The sequence below is a fragment of the Pseudorca crassidens genome, chromosome 5 (assembly GCF_039906515.1).
Source record: "Pseudorca crassidens isolate mPseCra1 chromosome 5, mPseCra1.hap1, whole genome shotgun sequence".
In the NCBI taxonomy this organism is placed as follows: Eukaryota; Metazoa; Chordata; class Mammalia; order Artiodactyla; family Delphinidae; genus Pseudorca; species Pseudorca crassidens.
In genome coordinates this window covers 134,075,526-134,095,991 of record NC_090300.1, presented here as the reverse complement: position 1 = coordinate 134,095,991, position 20,466 = coordinate 134,075,526, and the positions used below count along the sequence as shown (strand labels likewise).

General features: G+C 37.5%; 1 long non-coding RNA gene across 1 annotated transcript; it reads right to left on the bottom strand.

Moving 5' to 3' along the window:
* Positions 1-11,117: 11,117 nt before the first annotated feature.
* LOC137225372 (uncharacterized) lies at positions 11,118-19,697 on the bottom strand. The gene is made up of 2 exons (XR_010943814.1): positions 13,769-19,697; positions 11,118-13,378 (listed from the first exon to the last, which is right to left on the bottom strand). It is a non-coding gene; the product is annotated as an uncharacterized lncRNA (long non-coding RNA).
* Between the last annotated feature and the right edge of the window lie 769 nt (positions 19,698-20,466).

Here is a 20,466-nt window from a genome sequence, read left to right as displayed (position 1 = left end):
ATCAGTTGCAGAAAAAAATAATTACTTTCCTCTGCACTTCACAATTGCAATGTGAACTAAAATTTGTAGATGTTGCATGTGAAAACTCAAAAAAAAAAAAAAACTCATGGACAAGCTAATTTCATATATTCTTATTATTAGACTTATAAATTCTTACCGCTAATAGCTATTTATGTCATTATTCTTGAAACGGCAGCAAAAGATTATTTCTAGAGGTCCTAACTTATAATCTATTATAGTACGTGAAACAAGATGTGTACAAGCCACAAGGATCCATACATTATGGAGGGTCTCTTTTCTCTCTGCTTACACAGACCATTAGTAAATACTTAAAGATCCCAGTTTTGAATCTACTGCTGATGTTTTGCCAGCCTCTATTGTTGCCTTCAGTTTGTTCCTCCATTTCCTAATTGCTCACTTGTTTCTTCATCCTATTTATAGCTCTATGTTTTCCCCACACTGTCGGAATGATTTCCAGCTGCAACAGTCTTTCAAATATTTCTGGGGGAAAAGAAATCTCATCTTGTACAGAAATAACCAACCTCAAAGGGATTCATTTTATTGTCCAGGCCTTTTTACGATTAGAAAACCTTTTCATATTATTCATGAGTCTAAAATGACTCATCCATATAATTTAGATTTTTAAGCTTGTAGTTTAAGGACTACAATTTCCTAATGACATCTTCAGTGCTAGGTAGACAGTCTGCACTGAAATTTATGTTCTTTCTTAAAAAAAGAAATGTTAGCACTTACCCCATCTTTTAACTTAGGCTGCAGAACTAAAGAAATAGGTTTATATTCTTTAAGGTGGGAAAGATTCTTAATAACTGCCTGAAGTGACACACTATAATAGGAAGTGAGTTTTGGTGCTAATGGATTTCTGCTTAATGAAATCACACGTTTACATAAATTTAATACAGGGAAACCATTATGTGTGGGTGTATTACTTTTGAAAACTTTCTTGTTTTGTCCATCTAAAACGAATATATGCTCATTGTGGAAAATAGAAAAAAAGGGGAGAAAAAAGTCAACCATACTCCCACTATACAAAATAATATCAAGGTTAACTCTTGGTGACTTGATTTTCTTTTTTGTGTGGATCTAAACAGAATTTGGGGTTTTGTTTTATTCTTTTTTTTTTCTTTTTGGTTTCATGTAATTGTGTTCATTCTAAATATGAAACTTCCTAAATATGTCTATACATATATGTATGTATATATAAATATATTTATACATAAAGTACCTTGCTTTTTTACTATGGCATTAATATTTCTCCTATTATAAATTTTTACAGAAGTACCTTAAAACAATTACATAGTATCCCATTGAATGGTAATACCTGACTTTATTCAACATTTATATTATGTGGCATGTTAAAGTGGTTTCCAACTTTATTATATAAAGCATGAAAAGAACATCTTTAAACAGAAAGCTTTTTAATTATTTGGGCTTAGTGCCTTAGGACTGATTCTCAGAAATGGAGTTATTAGTTCAGAGAAGAAATATGTCAAGGTACATGTTACCAATTTTTTTTCCAAAAGATTTGCAAGTTTGCAGTCCCTCTTACAATGTATGGATATACCCATTCCATTGTACCCCTACCTTACTAGCAATTAAGTATTCTCATTGAAAACAAATTATGTTTGTTAATTTGCTGGGAAGAAATGACATTTTATTGTCATCTTAATTTGCAAATAAACTCATTATCTACACTTTTATAAAATTTAATAGTTTTTCATTTGAGTTTATTAGGGGTTTCTAATAATATAATATAATCCACATATAATTATAAATAAACATTTCATATAAGTACATTAATATAACAATCTCAATATACTTAAAGTTTCTAATACTATCACTTGCTTCATCCCTTCATTATTCATAACCCTTTATGTATATTTAATATTTCACAGTATTAATTAGCTATTCCAGATTGCTAGATTTATAGTCCTGAGGTTACAAGTTAATCCAGTAGAAACTGAATTATTTAAGGTTCTCAAAAAGCAAGTTATTTCAAATAAAATCAATGATAAATCTCCATTAAGATGCAAAATATCTTGGAGTAAAGCAAAAAATTATTTTGTAATTCATAAGTCCCATATTTAAATAGTGCTTAAAATGAACGCCATTTGTGATACATGTAAAATGCCATTTATCAAAACCATAAATAAATTCTTAAAATCAAAAGTACAGTTTCAAAGTCTTTCTTGAGCACTTTGATTCTAGCTGGTTAGCATCTTTACTAGGTATTAGATTATGAAAATTGGCAGTGGTAGGAGCTTGGGAAAATACCCCTGTTTTAACTTATTATGAATTGTAACATATACAAAATGTACAGAGCAATAACCTATTATGTCAAACTTGGTTTTAATGTTCTTGAAATCAGGTGTAATTTATAAGAGGAAGCAAGTACTCTGGCAACCCCAGGGTATAGGCCAAAAATAAAGTAGATTTTTAAAAAGAACACATTTTTAAATAAACCAGAAAACAGATATATTTGGTAAATGTTGGAAGTGCTGCAGAAGGTTGGCACTAGAAAATAATTGTAAAGACACAAAAAGTCACAGAAGGGAATTAGTCTAGCCAGATAGAAGAATTTGCAGAATACGGACTTAATAAGGAAGTTTTTGGAAGGAAAGGCTGTGTGGCAGAATATTAAAACACAACCCTCCTGTCTTACATTTTCACCTGAGACCCCAAATGGAGAACATTCCCTGCCAAGCATCCTCATAATTTTTAAGTGACATCTATGTAAGATTTGCAAAGGGGTGGCTAAAACCAGTTCTAAGAGCTTTTGTCAAACAGCACATCCCCCCTAGAGTATATAAAAGAAAGCAAGAAGGAGAGAGATAAAAAGAACACGTTTGAGCAGAAAGCTTTTTCATCATTTGAGCTTTCTTTCATTAGGATTGATTACCAGGAATGGAATTATTAGTTCAAAAGGAAAAACTATTGGAAGGATGAACCTCATGAGGACCTTAGAGAGACCGGAGATGGAGGAAAGCACCACATGTTCTGTGCTGTGGCACTTATCTTCCCACCCACAGAGGAGTGAGGGGTACCTCCTTAAGCCAAGTGAAGAGAACATGGTATAAGAAAGCCACTCTGAGGACATATGTCCCTCAAACTCATGGGGACCCTAAAGGAGAGAGAGGCTGCTCTACCTGCCAGGAGGCAGAACCAAAAGGCAGTATCTTATTGGAAGTAGCCTGTATGTCTAGAGTAGAATGGGACAAAAGTGAATCAAGAAGCTAGATATAGGGGCTTCCCTGGTGGTGCAGTGGTTAAGAATCCGCCTGCCAATGCAAGAGACATGGGTTCGAGCCCTGGTCCGCGAAGATCCCACATGCCGTGGAGCAACTAAGCCTGTGTGCCGCAACTACTGAGCCTGTGCTCTAGAGCCCGCGAGCCACAGCTACTGAAGCCCACATGCCTAGAGCCCGTGCTCCACAACAAGAGAAGTCACCGCAATGAGAAGCCCGCACACTGCACCGAAGAGTAACCCCCGCTCGCTGCAAGTAAATAAAGCCCATGTGCAGCAACAAAGACCCAATGCAGCCAAAAATTTATGAATTAATTTTTTAAAAAGGAAGCTAGAGATAGACAGTCAAACTCTAGGATCTGAGGGAAAATAGGAAGCAACCACCTGGAAAAGGTATCTCCAGAAAACTGGAATTGGAGGACTTTAAGGGGAATCTCCAAGGAAGCCATAAAAATACCCCCCAAGAGAAAGAGTCTGCTATGGACATCTGTCATCTCTACCTCTACCAACCATACCAATGAAATAAGACCTGCTTTCCCCCTTACCAGCACCCTCCACCACTACAGTCTTTAACCCTGGAGGAACTAGAAGCAGCATGGTGGTCACAGGTGTGGAGTAAAAGAAAAGTAAGAACTAGTAATGAAACTGACTACAGGGCTCTTCTCCATGGCAGGACTCCAGAATGGCAAAAGCCCAAACTGGAAGTTGGAACAAATATTTTCATCTCCATCATTTTTGGATAGTGATAATAATAATAGCTAACACATATATAGTACCTACCACTTGTCATCACTGCTGTAAATCCTTTATACATAATAACCCTTTAATCTTAAAAAGACTATGAAATAGGTGCTCTATTAATTTCTCCATTTTTCAGATGAGAAAACAGAGGCATGGAAAGGTCAAAGTCACATGGCTAAGTAAATGGCAAAGCCAAGATTCAAAACCAGGAAATCTAGTTCCAGAGTCCCTAAGCTCTTTGCTAGGTCAGATTAAAAATTATCCAAAACAACAGAGAAATTCAACATCCCTTACAGCCTGACCAGATTGTAGACTATTGGCTCACATCAATAAAGTCAAGTTGCAATGGACTGTGAACAAATATTTCTGATTTTCCCAGCATGCTAATTCTGAAAGGACCCCCTGATGTCACCTGGACCTGGGGTAGAAAATGGGCAGCAGACCCCAAGCACCAGGCCAACCAGCAGCCTCTTTTACATGAACAGTACACTGAATAGATATTTTAATACTAAGATTTACCAGAAAAGTTGTGGGGTCTGCCTGAGATTTCTTACCAGGAGGGGGAAAAATGACAAAAGTTTTTTTTTTTTCTTTAAGATGCAGCGGTGAGTAAGAATAAATTTCTTTTCTCTGTGTACCATGCCAACCACCGTTCTCAATAAATTAGTTAGAGGGAGAACCAGTGGGATACTGGAGCCAGCTAGCAAGAGCCAGTTCTGTGCATCTCTTCCCAAATCTGAGTTCGGTGGCACCCCATAGGTAGTTTGAAATCAGCCACAGTGGGAGTATTTACACCATGGAAATTGCAAATGCTACAAGTCAGATTTTTCTTCTGCTTCTAAGAGCTGGCTGTTAAACATTTACCAGCACACCAATGGAAAGAACCTCTCATTTGGAATTCAGATGGGATGTAAAGAAGTTTTGACCTGGACCAAGGAGTGGAACTCAGGACAGGAGTCAGCAAGAAAGTAGTGGCATCCCCAAAGATACCCAAAGATCAAGATTAAGAGAGGAAATAATAACCTGAAAATAAACCCAAGCATGATAATGTTATAAAGGCCACCTCACCTCTGGATACACCATTTGGACTAAAGGTCAGTTTTAAAAAATAGCCTAAAGGTTAAGGAAGGAATATCACAAAGAAATACAGGAAGGCAGGAGCAGTACAATGCAGGGACCAACAGTGCCAGAGCTACCGGACCTTAGGCTGACTTCTGAGCATCCTGGGCTAGAACCCAATGTAGACAGGACTGGTAGTCTGCAAAAGAGGCTGCCAGAATGTATATGCAGCCCTGTTTACATTTCAACGAATTCTAGAGACTTTGTATATTATGAGAGTCTTTCTCTAAGATTTGTTACCGTTTTTGATCCCACAGTCCTTAGCAATATAAACAAATAGCAGTAAAAAAAAAAAACACAAAAGTTATTAGGCTTGCCTCAAATACAGCAGGGCAGGGGAAATTTAAGGGAAATATGTGCATAAGAGCATCCTGGGGAGAAAGCTTGACAGAGGAATGTAAAAATAAAGAAGCAGAACCAAGTATCTGAGGAATCTGTCAGCTAGTCTTCTGGTAGATTAGCCAGCAGGAAGGTTGCAAGACACTCCTTGTTTCTCTGAGATTCAGATGAACATCATTCACAGAGACGGTGTTTCTTAGAAAATATATATTTATGCATCAGGCATCTCGTTAGGTTGAGGATTTGCTGCAGGTTCCCTTCTCTGATCTTATGGTGATTTTTGAGCCTCTGACCTTTCTCTTATTGTTAATTATGATTTGATGTGGAATTATAAACCCCACTAAAATGATTTAAATCCCTTAGAAAAGATCAAAAGCTACAGCGATGATACCATTTGAAGGTAATAACCAAAATTGTCCAGAATGACTAAATAGTCCTTTGCTTATGCATAAATAAATCTTGGTATAATTGATCTTTCAGGGATCAATTTATTGCTAATCATTCTGTCAGAACCATTTTGGTTTTGCATTCCCCAGCAAAGATAAACCATCCAACTTAGATCTTATGTCCCATAGATGTTGTATCTTGTACCATGTTGAACTGGAAGATCATCATAGAAGTGTACTGTTGGAAGATGATCTAATTTAACCTGTCTATTCTATAAGAAAGTAACCCAATAGTCAGAGAAATTAACTGACTTATCTCAAGATCATACAGTTCAGTAAAAGAATTCCATTGACCTATGCATCAATTAAACACTTAACATTTGGTTACTTCAAAAGGTGATAAACTGAGAGGCACTGAATGTTGGAGTGAATGCTATCCTATTTTTCTATTCCTGAATTCATCTAATACCTCTTTGTAATGATCAATAAATGTCCCTATTGAGGCACAGATAGTAGATAGTTGCATGTTTATGTGATTTAAGGTATAAGAGAAAGGGCCCCAGCTGTTACAGTACCAATCTCGTGCCCCACTGCCCACAGCCCACAAGGAGCTATTAGTTACTGAGAATGAAGTTGCCATACCTCTAAGCGGTATTATATTAAAACCCTCAAGACTGTGTGATCCTGGGAAATAGCCATAACTTATCTGAGCCTTGGTTTTATTATCATTTTTTTAAATATTGGAAAATAGAACTTTAAGCTATCTCCCAATTATAAATGTAATGGGAATGAAACTCAGCTGTGCAAAAAAAAAAAAAAAAAAAATACTATCCATCCATTCTAGGCTACACATTTTTAATTTACATCTTTACATCTCTGAAATTGGAATGCTTCTTACAAATCAAAGGTGTCTTAGCATCACTGTCTCCATGGGGCAGTTATGGTGGAGCTGTCACTTCCTGACCAAAAGAAGTGGAAAGTGGCTTGGAAGAATGTCCCAGAGAAAATAGTGGACACGCATTCTTTTCCTCTCATTCCTACCTATTTCTTTTTTTAATCAAATTTTAATTGACATGAAATATTATATTAATTTCAAGGAACATGTTTTTAATAAATGCTGCATGTCCAGTGCTTTCACAGCACAGAGGAAGATACTGAAAAGAAACCATGAACATTGACAAGTCTGAATCAAAAAGGAGATTCAGAAGAGCATGACTCCAAATGGGAAAAACTATTATGAATATGGGTTAAAATAGATTTTGCTTATATTTTTCCTTTTTATTTGTGTCCTGGGGTAGTACATGACAGAAGTCTATGTCTAGAGAAATCTAGAAAAACAGTTTCATCAGTATAAAATAAAAACACCAAGAGAAATGATAGCAGTATGTCACAATTTAATGGCAATTTGTTTTCTTGGTGGAACATAACATGATTCAACATCTTGGAGTAAATGGCATCTTAGAGTTCATAAAATATGATATCCCATTCCTCAGTTGTCTATAGATCAAGTGCATTTCAATTCCGAGCCCCTATTCTGACAGCCTGATGGTAAACTCAACTTCAGTTAGATGACCACCTCTAGCCCATGTTTTCATGTGTGTTGATATTTGGAAAGCGGATAAGTCAGGTGCCTGGGGTTCTGCCTCTTTAAACACACACAAACAGCCATTTCTTTCTCAGTTCTTCCAGAAGTGCAGCCAGGAGCTGAGCACAGATCTCCTCTGTTCGAACAACCATAGATCTCTCCTTCTGCCTCCATGGGAATCTTCTCAAAATCATTCTTTCTCATGAAGAGATTAATTCCTCCCCATAGAAAGGGAGTCCAATAGATAACACTTCTGGCTATTTCCTGTGATCTACCTATCCAACTTTTCATCAAATGCCACAAGAGCAAAGGGCAGGCAACCTTCCTTTGCAGGCTCATACTTCTCACCTGTGGCTCTAAGGCTGCTTTACTGACTGAATGAGACATTAAAGCTTTGTCTTCAGTATCTTGCATGCTAGGTTGGCAATAAATATTTCCATCCAGTACAAATTACCATCCAGGACAATACTGCAATTCCACTTCTCTAGAGGTGATAGATGACTTTCCTTTTAAAGGTGAGCCAGTTCCTAGTTCCTGAAAACAAGCATTTCTCTTCACATTCAGCTTTCACACATTTTCAGAAACAATTTTTGAGGTTTTTGTCTTTCTTTCCAAGTCCATTAGGTGACAATTTTCAAATGCAGAGCACACCCAAAACTGAGAAGTGGGGAAGATTTGTATTCTTGGCCCTCAAAACCACCATTTAACCCTTCCTGTACTCTCCCCCTCAAATCAGTCCATGCCCTCTGTAGTGGCTTTTTTGATGTCTCAACTTGGCTGAGCTATAGTTCCCAGTTATTCAATCAAACATGAATCTAAACATTTCTATGAGAAGATTTGTGCAGATTTAATTAAAGTCCCTACTCAGTTGACTTTAACTAAGGGAAGTTATCCTGGATAATCTGGTAGGCCAAGCTTAATCAGTTGGAAGGCCTTAAAAAGCAGGGCTGAATAAAAAAGAATGGAATAATGCCATTTGCAGAAACATGGATGGACCTAGACATTATCATACTAAGTGAAGTAAGTCATACAGAGAAAGACAAATGTCAAATGATATCACTTATATATGAAACCAAAAAAAATGATGTAAATGAACTTATTTACAAAACAGAAACAGACTCACAGACATAGAAAACAAACTTATGGTTTTCAAAGGGGATGAAGAGAGGGCAGATAAATTAGGAGTTTGGGATTAACACATACATACTACTATATATAAATAAGATAAACAACAAGGACCTACTGTATAGCACAGGGAATGATATCCAATATTTTGTAATAACCTATAAGGGAAAAGAATCTGAAAAAGAATATATAGATAGATACATAGATAGAAACAGGTGTATATATATATAGAAATATAGATATATAGATAGGCTGAGGTAGATATAGATATAGATAGATATAGATATAGGTATAGACATAGATATAGATATAGATAGATATAGATATATAGTCTGAGGCTTCCCTGAAAGAAGAAATTCTACCTGTGGACACCAGTTTTGGCCAGTGCCATTGAGATCCATCCTGCCCATGTCCCTCCCTTCCTACTGGTCCCAATTCTCTGGCTGAATTCCAACAGATACACCCTCCCCCACCACCATACTTGTACCCACCTGGGACTGTCTTTCTGGAGGCCCCCTGCTTTGGACCTCCCTTTCCCTCTTCCTTTACTCAAGTTTTACTTGTGTGCCATAGTCATGGTGTCCCTTGAACAAAAATATTGGGACTTGTTGTCTTATAATAGATTTTTTTATTCTATGAACATGTTTAAATGAAATATCTTAAGAGAACAAATATTAAATTCCACTTAATTATGTACATAATGACCCACATTATTCACAAGAATTTTAAAAGTTCCTTGAAATTGGTGTATCTGAGATATCCAGAGCATATGATCACCACACCTATACCCAAACTAGCTCTCTTCCGTTTGGAAATGAATATTATTCCGTATATACTAAGGTGTTAGGTGTTTGGACATTGGATGTTTTTGCCATACAAGCATAAACTATTAAGTGTAATGCATCTCTCGATGTATTTTGTTTTTACAGAATTATTCCAAAGTTATTACTTCATAAATCAGTGGTTCTGAAAGTGTGGTTCCCTGACCAGCAGCGTAAGCATTATTTGGGAACTTGTTAGAAATAGAAATGCAAATTCTTATCCCCACCCGAGACCTGCTGAATAAAAACCTCTGCAGAGAGAAGTCCCAGAAATTTGTGTTTTAATAAATCCTTCAGGGGTTCTCATGTGATCTAAAGTTTAAGAACTACTTCCTTAATCTAAGAGAAAGAAGCACAGTCACAGTACTGGTAACACATGGGATATTTTTGACAGGCAAATTTTTTTGACAGGGGAGTTAATTAGCTAAGGTATAAAAGAAAACAACTGGAAATTGTAAAATGACCATCAAAAACAAATTTATTAGGAAAACACTGGCAAATACAAGCATACCTCATTTTATTGCACTTCACAGATATTACATTTTTTACAAATTTAAGGTTTATGGGAAATCCTTGTCAAGCAATTCTATTGAAACCATTTTTCCAACAGTATACGCTAACTTCGTGTCTCTATGTCACTTTTTGGTAATTCTTGCAATATTTCAAACTTTTCATTATTATTATATTTGTTATGGTGATCTGTGATCAGTGATCTTTGATGCTACTATTGTAATTGTTTTAGGGCACCATGAACCTCACTCACATAAGATGGCAAAATTATTGGTAAATGTTGAGTGTGTTCTGACTGCTCCACCTACTGGATGTTCCCCTTTCCTAGGACTTCCCTATATCCTGAAACACAACAATATTGAAATTAGGCCAATTAATAACCCTACAGTGGCCTCTAAGTGTTCAAGTGAAAGGAAGAGTCATATGTCTCTCACTTTAAATCAAAAGCTAGAAATGATTAAGCTTAGTGAGGAAGGCCAAAAGCTGAAAAAGGCTGAAAGCTAGGCCTCTTGCAGCAAACAGTTAGCCAAGTTGTGAACTCAAAAGAAAAGTTCTTGAAAAAAATTGAAAGTGCTACTGCAGTGAACACAAGAATGATTAAAAAAATGAAATAGTCTTAATGCTGATATGGAGAAAGTTGTAGTGGTCTGGATAGACGATTAAACCAGCCACAACATTCCCTTATGCCAAAACCTAATCCAGAGCAAGGCCCCATCTCTGTTCAATTCTATGAAGGCTGGGAGAGTTTAGGAAGCTGCAGTAGAAAAATTTGAAGCTAGCAGAGGTTGACTCATGAGGTTTAAGGAAAGAAGCCATCTCCAAAACTTAAAAGTGCAAGGTAAAGCAGCAAGGGCCAATGCAGAAGCTGCAGCAAATTATCCAGAAGATCTAGCTAAGGTCATTAATGGCGGTGGCTACACAGGTGTTTACAACAGACTTTCAATGTAGGTAAAACAGCGTTATACTGGAAGAAGATGTCATCTAAGAGTTTCATAGCTGGAGAGGAGAAGTCAATGCCTGGCTTCAAAGGACAGGCTAACTCTCTCATTAGGGTGTAATTCAGCTGGTGACTTTAAGACATTTACCATTCCAAAAATCCTAGGCCTTTACAATTTATGCTAAATCTACTCTGCCTATACTCTGTAAATGGAACAACGAAGTCTGGATGGCAGCACATCTGTTTACAACATGGTTTACTATTTTAAGCCCATTGTTGAGACCTACTGCTCAAAAAAAAAAAATTCCTTTCAAAGTATTACTGCTCATTGACAATGCAAATGGTTATCCAAGAGATCTGATGGAGATGCACAGGACACTATTGTTTACATGCCTGTGTCAGGGAGGAAGAAATTTTCCTCTACACTTCTAGGTTCTTCTGGCTGGTCTAAGAATTAAATTGGCATAAAACAGATTAACAGGAGAAAATCAAACATAAGTTTAATAACACATATACATAGGAGAGATGCAGAAAAACTAAGTAACTCACCAAAATGGCTGAAACCCTCACCTTAAATACTGTCTTCAGTTAAAGACAAAGTGGTTTGGGACTTCAAAGGAAAGTATGCAATTCACATGGAGATGGAAAAGCAAATGTTTGGTAAACAAATATTTGGTAGGCCATGTAGAGACAATGGGACACAGAGAGGAATTTTAATAAACAGACTTTGCTAGGTTCCCTGTCTACCATACTTAGTTCATACTATAGTTATCTATGATGATAGCTCTCTTCCTGGAAGAGGTCCACTATCTACATTCTTTTAGGCAGTTAGGGGAATGTCAAAGTTTCTTCTTGTGTCCTTTGGACCTTGATTGTTGTCAGCTCAAAATAATCTACATGCCAAAGAGACATGCTGGGGTAGAAAATTTTGCTCCCCTACATCTGCTAACACAACATCCATTCTGCAGCCCAAAGAACAAGGAGTCATTTTGACTTTCAAATTTTATTTAATAAATATATTTGGTAAGACTATAGCTGTCATAGATAGTGATTCTTCTGATGGATCTGGGCAAAATCAATAGAAAACCTTCTGGAAAGGATTCACGATTCTAGATGCCATTAAGAACACTTGTGATTCATGGGAAGAGGTTAAAATACTGACACTAACAAGAGTTTGGAAGAAGTTGATTCCAATGCTCATGGATGATTTTCAGGGCCACAAGACCTCAGTGGAGGGAGTAACTGTAGATGTGGTGGCAATAACAAGAGAACTAGAATTAGAAGTGGAACCTAAAGATGTGACTGCATTGCTGCAATCTCATGATAAAACTTTAACAGAGGAGGAGAAGAGCAAAGAAAGTGGTTTCTCCAGATGGAATCTACTCTTGGTGAAGATGCTATGAAGACTATTGAAATGACAACAAAGAATTGAGACTATTACATAAACTTCGTTGACAAAACTGTGGTAGGTTTTGAGAGGATTGACTCCAAGTTTGAAAGAAGTTCTACTATGAGTAAAATGGTATCAAACAGCATTGCATGGTATAGAGAAATCATTCATGAAAGTAAGAGTCAGTTGATCCAGCAAATTTCATTGTCTTATTTTTTTTTTAATTGCGATGTCCACCCCAACCTTCAGCAACCACCATCCTGGTCAATCAGCAGCCTTCAAGATCAAGGCAAGACCCTTCATCAGCAAAAAGATTACACTCTCTGAAGGCTCATATAATGGTTAGCATTTCTTAGCAATAAAGTATTTTAAATTAAGGTATATACATTTTTTGTCATAATGTTATTATTGCACACTTAACAGACTATGGTATAGTGTAAACATAAATTTTATATGCACTGGGAAATCAAAAAATGTGTGTCTTGCTTTATTGTGATATTCACTTTACTGCAGTGGTCTGGAACTAAACATGCAGTATCTCCAAGGTATGATGGTACCACCAAGTCCAAGGGTTTAACAGCCAATACCCAGGATATAGAGAACAGGAGCTCCAACAGCTTCCAGCCCAGCGTTTGTGAAACTTCCTTCTAAAGCATAGCCACAGGCAATGCAGTTCCCATCTTCTGCAGTTATCGTGTCTTAGTTCAAACTATGAAATTCCAGGTATTCAGGACCAGGAAAGCACAGTCTGAGTCAGGGTTTCACCCTGTAGCCAGGCAGGGTCACAGAGTAGGAACACTATCCTGAAAACCTTTCATCCCTGGGTCATAACCTTCATCTGAGAGAAAGGAGAAAGCTTGTGAGCTGAGAGTCACCCTAAGCTACACCTGCTACAAGACATCCTTATATTACCTTGATTCTCATACTATATGGACTACAGGTATAGTTAACCTCTCTCAGCATGACAGCAGATTATAATACTCCGAGTCATCTTCCACAGCTCATTTCAAATGTCCTCTCTAGGAAGCCCTCCATGGCCCTTTGAGTTGGAATTGGTGCTCATATCACTGGTCCTGAGTTCACATCAACTCTTTTTCCTCCACACTCTGCCTCTGCCTCCAATCTCTTGCCATACCATCCCACTGGATGCTGTTTCGGAGTTTCTAACAGAGATAAATTCATTTAGAATATGGGGTTGAAAGTCGGGAAAAGGAGATTGTGTCAATATATTCCAACTGAAAATTGAATATATCAGTAAACACAATAGATAAAGGAATTATATAAGCTTCCACTCTCTGGACAAAATTGAAATGGGCAAAGTATTTGGAAAACAGTGTGAAATTCAGTGTTGAATACATTTACCATTTTATTTGGATATTAAGTCCAATGTATATATGCTGGGATATATTGTGAAGTATTAACCCATATTCTCCCTACCTCTATCATGTTGCACCCCTCTTATTCAGGCTGCTGGACAGGAGGACTACAGGGACCATGTTCCATGTATGTATGTCATTGCAGCTCACTCAGAGAACTAAGTGGCCATATTTTACCTTTTGATTTTCAAAAAGTTCCTTTTCCATGTTACCGTCACACACACACCACCATTTCCCATCTTCAGAGTCAGTAAAAACCTCTCTGTCTGGAAGGGAGGGAGAAAAGATGCAAAGTCATTTAAAACATCGGTCAACAAAATAATGTCTTTGTCATAGGAGACAATTTGGGGGGATGTAGACAATCTTAATCTACAGTTAAAAGACAAGGAAAGAGAGAAAGAGGAACAGAGAGGGGAAAGAAGAGGGAGAAGAGAAGGAAAAGGAGAAAAAGAACAGATCTTAACCCCCTCCCACAGGATACTAACAGGCCCAGCAACAACAGATAAGCTTTCCAGCAACTCTCCCATCAACATGCAAGTTGCTCTTTTATGTCCAAACACTCTAGAACAACATGGAAAAGCAACATGGAAAATTGGAGAAACAAGAACCAAGTTGAGAAAATCTGTGAGAGTGAGTTGACCTCAGAATAATGACCTCATGCTTGAGATTTTCTCACAGGATGACAAGAATTTGATTTCCCTCCTTGAATAAATGTTATTTCTAGACACCCTTGGGCTGTCTGGAGATTCCAAGTTGCCCAGAACTCAGTTTTTTGACCCCATAAATGTGGTAACATTCTCTTTAAAATGAAGGATCAAACACCATGAGTGTTCATTCGATCTTTCTCTTCTTCCCTCCCCACTGCTCCTTTCTTATCTGGTTTCCATTCCTTTCTTCTCTTCCCACTTCAACTACGATTTTCCCCTTTTATTCATAGTTCTTTATTTCAGCCATATCTGGAATATTAGAAATGTCGAGACTCATCTCTTATTTGCATAAGAAACAGTTTCACCTGTCACTCTCTCTTCTTTGTACCAATGTTTTAGAACCTGCTATTGAACAGATGTATTCATACCTTTCCATGCCTTTAGAAAGAAGGGGGCTTAGGACTATTAGAATCAGAATTAGGACACCTATTTTCTAGCCCCATGATTCCATCCGCTAAATAACTTGGAAAATCACTTAATTTTTAGCCATTAGTCTCCTTATTTGCAAAATGGATGAGTTCGGCTAAATTTCCATCAAAGTTCCTTCCAGTTTTAAAATGCTACAATTTCCAGTGGAAAAAGACTCATATCTAAATTCAGGTTATTCAGGGGAAAGGAATTAATTTTGTTCCAGGCACCAGAAATATTATTCCATGTTATGAGAAGAAATAATATAAAATGCTCATACAAGTATTCATTCAGAACCACTACAACTAAAAATAAATTCTTCTTTATTGTCTTCTGTTTCACTTTCTCACTCTAATGCATTAATTTCTCCACTGATGGGTTTTTTCCCATACTTTCTTTCCCCTTTCTGGCTTACAAAATGGGAAACTGGTTCAGCTTATGTTCAAACCTTGTCTCCTTGACTACACTCCTAGAGGATCCTGTTCTCTTCTCTTAAACATCACCTGATGCCACTCACTGTTTTCAACTTGTACCTCACTTCTTCCTATCTTCCTGGCAGTGTCACTGTCCAGAGATCTGTCTCTCTGCCAGTTTCCATGTAAACTTCATATGATCACAGCTGTTTCTTATTTGTGCTTGTGTTTCTGGTCCCAGCTGGTACCAGACCCAAGTGTGCATCTAATAATGAGTGGTCAAATTAATTAATCATAAAAATTGACATATCAAGCTACAAAAAGACACAGGGGAATCTTATATGTGTTTTGCTAAATAAAAGAACCAGTCTGAAAAGGCTTTATATTATACGATTTCAACTATAGGATATTCTGGAAAAGGCAAAACTATGAAGATAATAAAAAGTTCAGTAGTTGCCAGGGGATGGGAAGAAGGAGGGAAAAAGAAAGTAGGGGGAGCACCGGGAATTTTCAGCTCAATGAAAACAATTCTATATGCTATTGTATGATGGATATGTGTCATTATTCATTTGACTAAACCCACAAAACTACACAACACAGAATGAACTCTAATGTACACTATGGGTCCTCAATTAATAATAATGTATCAATGTTGATTCATCAATTGTAACAAAGGTACCACACACTTACAAGATGTTAATAATAGGGGAAATTGAGACAGAGAGAGGAAGTATATGGGAACTCTGTACTATATGCTCAATTTTTAAACTTAAAACCGCTCTAAAAGATAAAGACTATTAATTGTTTAAAGGATGAACCAACTTCCAATTCTCGGTCCAGCACATAAGGGCCTTGGAAATTGTCACTGTGTCCTAACAAGCAAAAATCTGAACAAGCTGAAAAATCAACAAGTCTTCTCAGATCTGTGGGAGAAGTGAGGTCACAGGGCAAACTATTGTCTCTACAACTGGAGAAAATAATAGATGAATGCAGAAAATCGCTACTTACTGGAGCAGCAATCCATGAGCAGACACCCTCGCAGGAACCAGAGCCAGGGTAGGAAAACATAAACTGTATTGATGAATTGCTGGAAGCTCAGTGTGGACAAGTCTGAGTTAAAAACTCCAGGAAGACCCAGTCAGAGGGAGCTCCCACACTTTTATGAGTTTTACCTCCAGGAGCTCTGTGAGAATCTTCTGGTTCTCACAGAGAATATAGAATAAAAAGAGTGAGCAGTGAGCAAATATAGGAGAATAATGAATAGAGGAGAAAAATCTCCTCCTGCTTTCATTGGGGTGAGGAGAAAAGTAACAATTTTGAAATATGCCAGAGCACTCTGCTCTTAATAAGACCAGCCATCAAGAGAAACTATCTTACCAGAACCTAAACTCCTGGGATTTTTTGAAAACCTAATCAACCTGAGGAAGAGAAATACCCAACTCCATCCTTCTCCAGACTTTCAGATGGGGGAGGAAGGAAAACACCCAATTGCAGCCATTTTATCCCACCTAAGTGGGAGACTGAGAACCCTTATGAAGTTCACAGTCCAGAAGCACAAGCTCATAAAAAGACTAAATCATAGCACAATAGAGCATTTCCCACCCCATACACACACCTTCCCACCGTATTACTAAAGGTCTATTTACACCAGTTTATTTAACTCAGACCATGGCGTCTGGCTATCAAGAAAAAATTATAAGACTAAACACACAGTATGAAGAGAAAAAGCAAGCATCAGAACCAGACTCAGATATGACAGGGATATTGGAATTATCCAACCAGAAATGTAAAACAGCTATGGTTAATATGCTAAGAGTTCTAATGGATAAAACTGACAGCCTACCAGAACAGATGGGCAATGTAAGCAGAGAGATGGAAATTATAAGAAAGAATTAAAAATAAATGCTAAAGGTCAACATACATTGTAACAGAAATCAAGAATGCCTTCCATGGGCCTATTAGTAGACTGTACACAGCTGAGGAAGGAATCTCTGAGCTTAAGGGGATGTCAGTAGAAACTTTCAAAACAAAAAAGCAAAGAAGTAAAAGACAGGAAAAAAAATGAAACAGAATATTTAAGAACGGTGGGACCACTACAGAATGTATATCATACCCTTAATGGGAATACTAGAAGGAGAAAAGAATGAGGAACAGAAGAAATATTTGAAGCAATGATGACTGAGAATTTCCCCAAATTAAGATCTGCTGTGGTCTGAATGTTTGTGGCCCCCAAATTCATATGTTGAAAACTAATCCCCAATGTGATGGTGTTTGGAGGTGCTTAGATCATAAGGGCAGAGCCCTTATGAATGATATCAGTACCCTTATATGGACCTGTGAAAGTTCCCTTACCCACTTCTGCCATGTGACATTTCAGCTAAAACATGGTCATCTGGGAAGCAGGCTCTCACCACACACTGACTCCACTGGCACCATGATTGCATTCCTTGGTATTTACCCAAATGAGCTGAAAACTTTCATTCACACAGAAACCTGCATGTAGATGTTTAGAGCAGCTTTATTCATAATTGCCAAAACCTGGACACAACCAAGATGTACTTCAATAGGTGAATGGACAAACTGTGGTACATCCAGACAATGGAATATTATTCAACGCTAAATAGAGCCATGAATAGACATGCAGGAAAATTAAATGCATATTTCTAAGTGAAAAAGCTACGTACTGTTTAACTGCATGACATTCTAGAAAGTGAAAACTGTGGAGACGGTAAAAGGATCATTGTTTACTAGGGGTTGGGGGAAAGGAGGGATGAAGAGGTGGAGCACAGAAGTTTTTCAGAGCAGTGAAACTAGTCTGTGTATTAGAAAGGTGGAGGTATATCATTTATACTTTGTCAAAACCCATAGAATGTACTAAAACAAGAGTGAACCCTAATGTAAACCATGAACTTAGGATTGCAATGACATATCAATGTGGTTCATCCATTGTGAAAAATACACCACTCTGGTTTGGGATTTTGACAGTAAGGGAGGCTGTGCATATGTGGAGGCTGGGAATATATAGAAAATCTCTGTACCTCTCACTCAATTTTACGGTGAGCCCAGAACTGTTCTAAAAAATAAAGTCTACCTTAAAAAAAGAAGAATGAACCCACATCAGACTCTCCAGTTCACTTGGTTTTGTCCACATAACAAACATGAAGAAGGTAAAAACAGCTGGATAGGCTCTCACATTTCATGCTGACATTAGAACTAGTTGCTAGGCCTCCTATTTTCAAGCCTAAGGAGTTTTTCTATAGCTGGCTTGCTTTTCATTCAGGTCTTGTTTGCCTTTTAGTTGTTTCTTTATCCACCAGCTTTTACCTTTTTTCATAGCTTTTCCTGCAACCTGGGCATTGCTTATATCATTTTCTTGTCTGTGTCACTAATTAGCAATTGAATTCTAAAAATTCAGCTCATCATCAATAAATGTTGCTACTAAGTAGTCAATTAGAAAAAAACATCTCCCAGAGATTTATGGAGTTATTAAGTCTCAAATCTAGCTTTGGTGAACTTATACATTAAGACCTCATGTCCCAGGAGGATTATCTGTGGCGACAGCAACAAGAGGTGAACCTGCTCAACTCAGCTGGAAAGTTCAGCATCAGGCTGGTGAATCCATCTTCCCTGGACCCCATGGTGTCACAGCCAGCTGACTAATGCTCTAATTATGGGCTCCACTTTTGCAACCTATACAGTTTAATGGGCATCACATTTGCTTCGGGTCTAACGTCCATTTTTAAATTGACTGTCATGCCATTAGCTTTTGGTTCAGGGGACTTGCTTCTTCCTAGGAAGGGAGTTTGGCAATTATATCCATCGACCTGCTCTTGCCCTAATGTATTAAGGAGAGCTCCTCAATCTTGGCTTCCCACGAATGCAGTAGCACTTTGTTCCCTTAGCAAAACTCTTTTTTTATGAAACTGCATTAATCACCTACATAAACCTACCTCCACATGTATCCCTGCCTTCGTATTCCTCCTCTCTGAAGCCCTCCCCAGTTGGCAATGAAAGGAAGTTCAGACAATGAGCTGTGTTCTCTGGAAGGGCAAAGGCGACTCCTCAGCCATGTTCTGATAAATGAATACAAGAATTCATTGTGCAGGGCAGTGAAGAACGTTTATGTTGATCGGATAACTGCGACTTAAAATGCCCCCAGATGATATACACCAGGCAAAAATCAACACAATTAAACACACAGCTTGGATCTGAGCAACAGCATCAGATGTATTCATTTTAAACCAGGATACACTCTGATTCTCTCATCTCTCTCTCTCTCCCGCTCTCTCTCTCTCTCTCTCTCTCTCTCTCTCTCGCCCTGAAAGTCTATGACAGAGTAGGTAACGCAAAGGCAAGATATGAATACTTTATGTAAAGAAAAAGACAACCTGTAGATTATTTTCTCTGGCCAGGTAATAACTCAATAGTACAGAGAGAATGGAATTGTTGAGGAAAAATCATTCAACAGGTAACAATGGTTATTGGTTACGACGGTACAGAAAACCATTTATCTCAAATATATGCTGGTGGAAGATAACCCCAACTACTAAAAATCATATTTTAAAAGAATATTTAAAAGATTATGAAGAGATATCACTACACCCTTATCAGAAGAGCTCAAATAAAAAATAGTGACATTACCAAATGTTTATGAGGATGTGGAAAAACTGTATCTCTAATACCTTGCTGGTGGAAGTACAAACTGGTACATCCACTTTTACACCATATGATTTGGCAGTTTCTTAGACTCATCAGTTTCTTAAAAATAATGTGGTAGCTTCTTTAAAAAAACAAAATTAAACTAAACCTATATTTATCATATGACCCAACAATCACACTCCTGAGAATTTATCCCAGAGAAATGAAAACTTAGGACCACAGAAAAACCTAGACATGATTGTTCATAGCAGCTTTATTTATAATAGCAAACGGCCAGAAACTCCTCAGATGTACTTCAACAGGTGAATGGTTAAACAAACAGTGATACTTCCACACCATGGAATACCACTCAGCACTAAAAAGACTGAACTTGAAACATGCAACAATTTGAATGGATCTTAAGAGGATTCTGCCCAGTAAGAAAAAAAGCCAATCTCAAAAGGTCACATACTAGATGATTGCATTCATATAGCATTCTCAAAATGACAATATAATAGAGATGAAGAAAAACTAGTGTTTAGCGGGGGTAAGGAATGGTGCGGGCCAGAGAGATGGGTGTAACTATAAAGGGGTAGCATGCATGAGATATTTATTGTGATGGAATAGTTTTGTATCTTAATTGTGATGGTGGTTACATAAATCTGTAGCATGGGATAAAATGACATACGCACATTGTACCGATGTCAAT